The sequence below is a fragment of the Leptonychotes weddellii genome, chromosome 2 (genome assembly GCF_054177405.1).
Source record: "Leptonychotes weddellii isolate Sample4059 chromosome 2, ASM5417740v2, whole genome shotgun sequence".
NCBI classification, from domain to species: Eukaryota; Metazoa; Chordata; class Mammalia; order Carnivora; family Phocidae; genus Leptonychotes; species Leptonychotes weddellii.
Window position 1 is genome coordinate 168,753,697 of NC_138370.1, and position 8,009 is coordinate 168,761,705.

The 8,009-nt window shown below is 39.1% G+C and overlaps 1 long non-coding RNA gene across 2 annotated transcripts in view; it reads left to right on the forward strand.

Annotated features, from left to right (window-relative positions):
* The window catches only part of LOC115944669 (uncharacterized), a 16,415-nt gene extending 12,727 nt beyond the window's left edge, over nucleotides 1-3,688 (forward strand). For both annotated transcript variants that reach the window (XR_014143092.1, XR_014143093.1), the window contains exon 3: nucleotides 1,400-3,688. This is a non-coding gene — a long non-coding RNA (uncharacterized LOC115944669). The remainder of the gene's footprint in view (nucleotides 1-1,399) is intronic.
* Nucleotides 3,689-8,009: the final 4,321 nt, after the last annotated feature.

Genomic DNA, 8,009 nt, shown 5'->3' on the forward strand with positions numbered 1-8,009 from the left:
GGTCGCTTTTCTGATGAGAGAGTTGTTGCTCTTCTTTTCTTCAATCTCCTGTTGAGTTCTTAGGTGTTCCGAATGGTTTGATCCCTATCCAGCTGAATTCCTGAGACCAGACGAAATCCAGGTCTCCTACTCCTCCACCATCTTGCTCCGCCCCCCGAGATTTGTGTTATAGCTTCTTAACATATACTCTGTTTTCGAGGATGTTCCACGTGTACTTGAGAAAAAGATCTACTTTGCTGTTGTTGATCCAGAGTGTTCTATAGATATGTGTTACATTTAGTTGGTTTATAGTATTCAAGTTTTCTATTTCCTTGTTGATCTTGTGCCAAGTTGTTCTATCCACTACTGAAAGTGGGTTATTGAAGTTTCCAAATATCATTGTTGAATCATCTATTTCTCCCTTTAATTTATGTATCTTATTTCATGTTCTGGGGGACTCTGTTGTTAGGTGCATTGTGTTTTTAACTGTTTTGTATTCCTGATGGGTTGTCTTTCTTATTACTATGGCACCCCCCCCCTTTTTTTTGTCTTTAGGAACAAATTTTTGTCTTTCAGTCTATTTTGTGAGATACTCGTTTAGCCACTCCAGCTCTCTTTTGGATACTGTTTGCATGGTCCATATTTTTCTATCTTTTTACTTCCCACTTATTTGTATCTTTGCATCTAGGGTGTCTCTCAGATGGCATGTAGTTGGATCAAGTTTGTTTCATTCTACCATTCTCTGTCTTTCAACTGCAGAGAGACACACATTCTTATTGGAAGAATGACACCATCATTATTTCATAAGCTGTACACTCATCACTCTATTACAAATTGGTTAATGAGAACTAGCATATTGATTCATCTTTTACAATTTATGAACATGTATTATTTATATTTGATCTATATTATTTTAAACTTGACTACTTTTCATAATCCTACAAGATTCATTTTGTAACTTATTTCTCAATGTTTTTATAATATTGCAATGCTTATTAGTACATTTATTTGAACTAGAAAGATAAAGGCAGAATTTTTCTGAAAGAAAGTGTAATTTAGCTTATTGGTTTGCCAGTAAGATATATGATGGACAATTTCCATAAATTGAGCTAAATATGCAGTTCCACAGTTTTGATTTCATGTATATGTATAAAATCCAGGGAAAAAGTATATTGGAAATGTGAGCTCAAAGAGAAAAAGGAAAGATCTAAAATTTCCAAAATAACTTTTTAGTATATTTTTAATAGCGGGTCATGGGTATTAAATTATTATAATATTCAAATTTCATTGTATACATTTGAAATGATATAGTCATTATGTTTAAATATATGCTAAAATTACATCCTTTGCAACAATTTGAACTTATGATAAAAATTTTTAGGTGACTTAAAATGTACAATACACTTTTTTTTTTTTAAAGATTTTATTTATTTGTCAGAGAGAGAGAGAGAAAGAGAAAGCACAAGCAGGGGAGCAGTAGCCAGAAGGAGAAGCACGCTCCTTGCCCAGCAAGGAGCCCGAAGTGGGACTCGATGCCAAGACCGTGGGATCATGACTTGAGCCGAAGGCAGACGCTCGATTGACTGAGCCACCTGGGCATCCCAAATATATAAAACACTTACAACTGTTCAAATATGTCATTTGCAAATATCTTCTCCCATTCTGTCAGTTTTCTTTTGGTTTTGTTGACTGTTTCTTTTGCTGTGCAAAAGCTTTTTATCTTGATGAAGCCCCAATAGTTCATTTTTGCCCTTGCTTCCCTTGCCTTTGGTGATGTTTCTAGGAAGAAGTTGCTGTGGCTGAGGTCGAAGAGGTTGCTGCCTGTGTTCTCCTCTAGGATTTTGATGGATTCCTGTCTCACATTTAGGTCTTTCATCTATTTTGAGTCTATTTTTGTGTGTGGTGTAAGGAAATGGTCTGGTTTCATTCTTCTGCATTTGGTTGTCCAATTTTCCCAACATGAAATCTTGCCATTTGCAATGACATGGATGGAACTAGAGGGTATTATGCTGAGCGAAATAAGTCAATCAGAGAAAGACAAGTATCATATGATCTCAGTGATATGAGGAATTTGAGAAACGAGACAAAAATCATAGGGGAAGGGAGGGAAAAATGAAACAAGATGAAACTGGAGAGGGAGACAAACCATAAGAGACTCTTAATCTCAGGAAACAAACTGAGGGTTGCTGTAGTGGAGGGGGGTGAGAGGGATGGGGTGGCTGGGTGATGGACACTGGGGAGGGTAGGTACTATGGTGAGTGCTGTGAATTGTGTAAGACTGATGAATCACATACCTGTACCCCTGAAACAAATAATACATTATATGTTAATAAAAAAATTAAAAAAAAACTTCAAATATACAAGATTTTTTAAATGTTCAAAATTTCTCTGGGTGATTCTTGAGGAAAAATGTTTGAAGACTAGGCACAAAGAGCAAAGTATTTCAAATTCATCATCTCTAGTTGCCTTATTTACTGCTATATTCCCAGTGCCAATCAGATCCCCATGACTGACTGAATGAATGAATGAGTGAGTGAATGAATGAATGAATATAGTGAATAGTAACATTACAAATTATATACCTGCTGCTTAAAAGAAGGATGGGCCTGGAGATAGATTTTTCCCTATCTGGGTTAGGTAATTATTAGTTGGTAGGTAGAGAGAGCAGGGTCCTGATGGAAAAGGGGGGGAAAAATTCTTTATTCCTGACTTGAGGAGATAGCCCCAAGTGACTAGCTTTTCCCTTGTCAGACCCCAGGAACCTGAGAGAAAGATTGAGACCAAGATTTAAGGGAGGCCAACAAAGTATTATGATCCGTACATAGCAATCACCTTGAATTCTGTAAGTATTTTGTGAGCATCTACTTCTTGTCTGGCACTCTGCTGGGCACTGGGCATGCAATGGTGAAGAAGACGGGGTACGTGAGGAATACATTTAAATTAAGAAGTCTAATGAAGTGGGATAAATCTATCAGAAGAGGAGTATATTAAATTACTGCTATTTGACCATTTTTGACTTACCAAAAACTGCCAATTCATTTGGTTCAACCTACATGGAAGTGTAAATCCATATGAAAGAACAATAGATTTACTAATCAGGGAAAGTGATATGTGGTGGGTGGCATTTGGGCTGAACACTGAAGGATGAGAAAGAAGGTGAGTGGATGGATGGATGGCAGATAAGACATTTGAAATAGAAGGATCAACAAGAGCAAAAGTGGAGAGGTATAGAGGGTATAGATGTGTTCTGGAAAGATGCATTCAATTTTTTTGTGTGTTGAGGTCTGAGAAATATGGAAAAAAGTAGAAAGGAGCCTGAGACTTATGTTAAAAGTCCTATAGGCCTAAGAAGACACTGTTGGATCAGCAATAGGAAGCCACTGAAGATTTCCTAGAGGGATTATTGTGAACAGATAACAGCTTTAGAATAACTCAGGTGACTGAATGGGGAGAGGATGGGGGAAGGGAGGTTGAGACTACAGGCATCAAGATGCTGAAGAAGCTCTTGTAACAATTAAGATGAATGTAGTAGGTGTGTATAGGAGTCGTGAAGTGGGGCATAACATTTCTGTGATAGAATCATCATAGTTTAGTCAATGACGAGGTTGAAGGGTTAGTTGAAACAGGTACCAGGTCAGGTACAGGGGGAAGAGAGTAAGCTACATGGAGGTATCTTGCAGTGAGAGTGGAATTCTGGGCTAGGGGTCTTGACTCTGTTCATGTGCCGTTGATAGCTGAAGCCATGACAATGGATGCAGTTATCAAAATAATCTGTCTTGGGAGAGTGGGGAAACTGAGTAAGAGCAAAAGGACAGAGCAGGGGATTAGGAGTGAATCTGTGCCCTATGCTTTATCCCATTGTATCTCCATCATAACACTTGTTTATCTGAGTGTCCGCCCTTCACAAGTCTGTGAGACCTCCAAAGGTGGGATGTAGATCTTATCCATTCCTTGGCATCCTGCAAACTCACACATAGTCAAAGGGTAGCCACTTAAAAAAAATCCTTTCTGGATCATAACCAAACTTTTATGGAATGCTTTTGAAGTTTTAGGCATTGTTCTAAGGGCCATGCAGGTGCCCTTCCAATTCATACTTCACAGATGAGGAAACGGAAACATGAACTTGTTCAGGGTCACAGTTAGTGGGTGGGAGCCTGGATTTAAACTCAGGTGGTCTAACACAAGAGGCCACGTGCACCTAACTCCCATGCTATGGAACAAGTGGAGTCAGAGTGACATCTGCATGTCACTTTGCAGCTTAGAACTGTCTACACAACATTTTCTAGAAAATTCTAATATCCTCAGAGTAACTCTGTGAGATGGAGGGAGGGTGCAATATTATTATTGAGTAAATGAAAGTTAAAGTTAACTGAATTCATGAGGAAACACAGCTAGGAAATGGCAAAACCAAGCAAAACTCCCGTCTCCTGAGTTACACCCCATGTCCTGTTTCAGTCTTGCTCACTGTGAGTCCAGTTGTTTCCCCTAACCTTCAAGAAGATGGATGGAATGCTTCAGCAGGTGTCCAGAGGAATCTGGAGAGAGGGGCTGTGGAAAAAGTGAGAAAACTCTTTGGCTAGCAGTTTCTATTTCCTTGAGGGACTTGGGAACTTGGTTCTGGTAAGACTGTGAGATGTCTGTGGGCCCAAATTGCTTGTGAATACTAGCATAGTCTCCCTTTTATTAATAATCATGAGTGTTCAAATTTAGGCACAACCCATGTGTAAAAAAAATATTGGTTTGTTGACTTTAAGTGTAAATGAAAGATGATCTATTGACTTGTTATTTATTCATCCTTCTTGGGGACATAATCTGGAATCTGTCCATGGTGAAACATCAGGCATCCCTTGCCAGTCTAAAGGTCCCACCCTCTTTAGAGCCTTCTGTGGTTCATTTATTAAGGAGGATAAGATATGCCCTCTTAATAATAGAATGGAAAGAGAACGATGGATACTGAATTTCTGTAAGCATTTTTTTAACCTAATTCCCTATGACACATAGACTGTTCTCTGATGGCTGGTCTCCTTAGATAGGGGAGACTCATAACAAGATTTCAAAGGAACTGAAAATGAGATTGATAATAAGCTTTATACTTGTGTTCAGCTCAGTCCAGTATAGAAAAAAAATGTCCTGGTGTGTCTGACAGATACTGCCTTATTTAAATTTTATGAATCATAGGCAAGGTTGTTCTGCCATTTCTCTGCCATTATACAAGTTCGGCTATCTTGCCAAGTTTCACCATTGCCAATATAGACTCTGAGGCAACAAATACCACAGAGGATTCAAAGATGAAAAAACTCCTATTTTTTAAGTTAAGTGTAGACATATTTATGCAGAAGGTGAAAATATATCCTCAATGTAGCCAATATATTTAATCCCATGACTTCTAAAATAAGCAATGTTATGATAATTAAAACAGAGGCACCTGCATTCTTCCTATTTAAGGAAGGATGGAATGAAGAAAAGGAATTCAGTAGTTCTTGGCTATATGTTAACTAACACATAATTTTAACTGTTAACAATTTATAATATTAAATATTAACATTTACCTAGTACTCTCTTACATGCACAGTGCTATTCTAAAGATTTAATCCACTTTACAAGTCTATGGTAAAAACTCTATTATTGTCCTCATTTCACACATGAACAAACTGAGGCAGAGAAGTGTTAAGCAGCTGGCCTAAAACCACAGAGCTAATAGTAGAGCCAGAATCCCAGAGCTCCTACTCTTAATCTGCTGGGCTAAAATAGTTGTGAGTCCAATGACTTTGTTCCCACCAAACTGAAAAGACTTCAGTCTTTTAGCGGGACTGTAGAAAACCAAAGATGGGAACAAATTTAGAAAAATGGAGAGCTAGACAATTTACAGTGTTTGTAAATAAACCCTCTCTTGTGTAGCTTTGAGGGAGTCTTCTACTTACTCAGATAACTGAGTCTCATTGAAATCTGAAGCAAGGTCTCTCTATGCAGCAGTCATGATGGAGTCTCAGGTCTATGAGAAGCTAATGGCTTTGTGCTGGGATGGTTTTCCTGTTGATCTTATTGAAATGGGGGCCATCAATTCTCATGGGTGCATTCTTGCCCACTGAAGGCACTCCTCAAACACCATACAAAAGGATATCATTCCTTCTTTCTTCCCTTCCTCCCTTCCATTCCTCTAAGTCAGTGAAATTACTTAAAATAGCCAGGTTCTATGCCAGGTGTTGATAATTAAATAAATACATATATAAATAAATAAGGCAAGGGTTCATGAAGGCTTTTATGAAGGCTCAAACATGGTTTTAAAAATGGCCATCTGAGGAAGAAAAAGGGGGTGCCTTGGTGGCTTAGGCAGTTAAGTGTCTGACTCTTGATTTTGACTCAGATCGTGATCTCAGGGTTGTGAGATCGAGCCCCACATCGGGCTCTGCACTGGGTGTGGAGTCTGCTTAAGATTCTCTCTCTCCCTTTGCCCCTCCCCCTTTCCTTTCTCTCTCTCCTTCTCTTAAAAAAAAAAAACGGTCATCTGTTCATGGTATAAGCATGTGCAAAAGCGGGAATGGTTACTTCAAACTGGGACATTCAGAAAGGCTTCATAGAAGAGGTTGTATTTGAACTAAGCCTTAAAATATGTGTAGCTTGGGGGTGGGATGATCAGAGCAGAATGAGAAAAGCACCTCAGGAAGAGGGATCAGCAAAGGACTGAAGGAGTAAAACAGTAGGACATGTTGGAGGAAGTGGAGAGAAGGTTGCCTGAATGGGGGAAGAGTGTGAGGTGCAGCCATTACAACAAGGTTAGAGAAGCAGGCAAAGGCCAGACCAGGAGAGACAAAGAGAAGTTTCATCACTGAAAATCCACTTTCAGGACCTAAACAACACAGCGCCTGTGTATGGTGATAATGTTTTAAAAATTACCTGCAGTTCATCACATATTATTTGAGCTTCAAGGTTTCAGGAATACTGGATGCTTTTATGAACATTATGATAGCCTCCTAACTGCTCTCCTCAGCTCCACTCCTGCCCTTTTATAATCCTTTCTCCTGTATCATCTGTTGCAGTTGATGCAGGTGCATCATTCACTTGCTTACATTCTTTCAGTGTTTTCCTTGCCTTGGCCTACAAGGTCCTGCATGATCCACAGTGAACTGTACCACTCTCCCCTTCTCCCACATGCTCAACCACACTGGTCTTCCAGTTTCTCAAAGACCTCAAGATTTCCCCTGGCCCAGCAGACTCTTCTCTCAACTACATGGCTGGCTTCTCCCTTTCTTATGTCTCATCTAAATGTGATTTCCTCATAGAGATCTTCATGGACCATCTGCTCCAAAGTACCTCTCTTCTCAGGCCATCCTTTATTTCCTTAATAGCCCTTACCACCAATCCATAAAATTAAATTAATTAATTAATTTTATTGTCTGTTTATTTCACAGAATATAAGATCCATGACAGATTAATGCCTGCCTTGTTTTAACTTATCCCTGGCTGGTGCCTTAGCACATGGCATAGAATATACTCTCAAAAGACTAGTTCTATGTTAAATGAGTATAAATATCATGAATCTTTGGTATGTAATTAGAAAAACCATAAAGATCTTTTTCCTTCTTTTCCTAAAAAAGAGTAAAGGCTAGGGGCATCTGTGTGGCTTAGTTGGTTGAGCATCAGACTCTTGATTTCGGCTCAAGTTGTGATCTCAGGGTCGTGAGATTGAGCCCTGAGGCTGGCTCTGTGCTCAGTGCAGAGTCTGCTTGAGATGCAATCTCTCTTCCTCTTCCTCTGCCCCTCCCCTGCTCGTGCATGCTCTCCCTCTCTAAATAAATAAATAAAATCTTTAAAAAAGAGAGAGAGAGAGAAAAGACTAGATTAGTGGTTCCCAAACTGTATTTTATTCAGTAGTGAATTAAGGGAAAAAAAAAAAAACAAGAGCCAAATTGTGTTGCCAAGATTTTACTATTAGGTAAGTCTACATATAAACTGTATAAAAAATGCACACTTTCACCCCTCTCTTCCTCACTGCTGCCTGCGGAAGTGGCAGCCATCTCTTACTCGACATC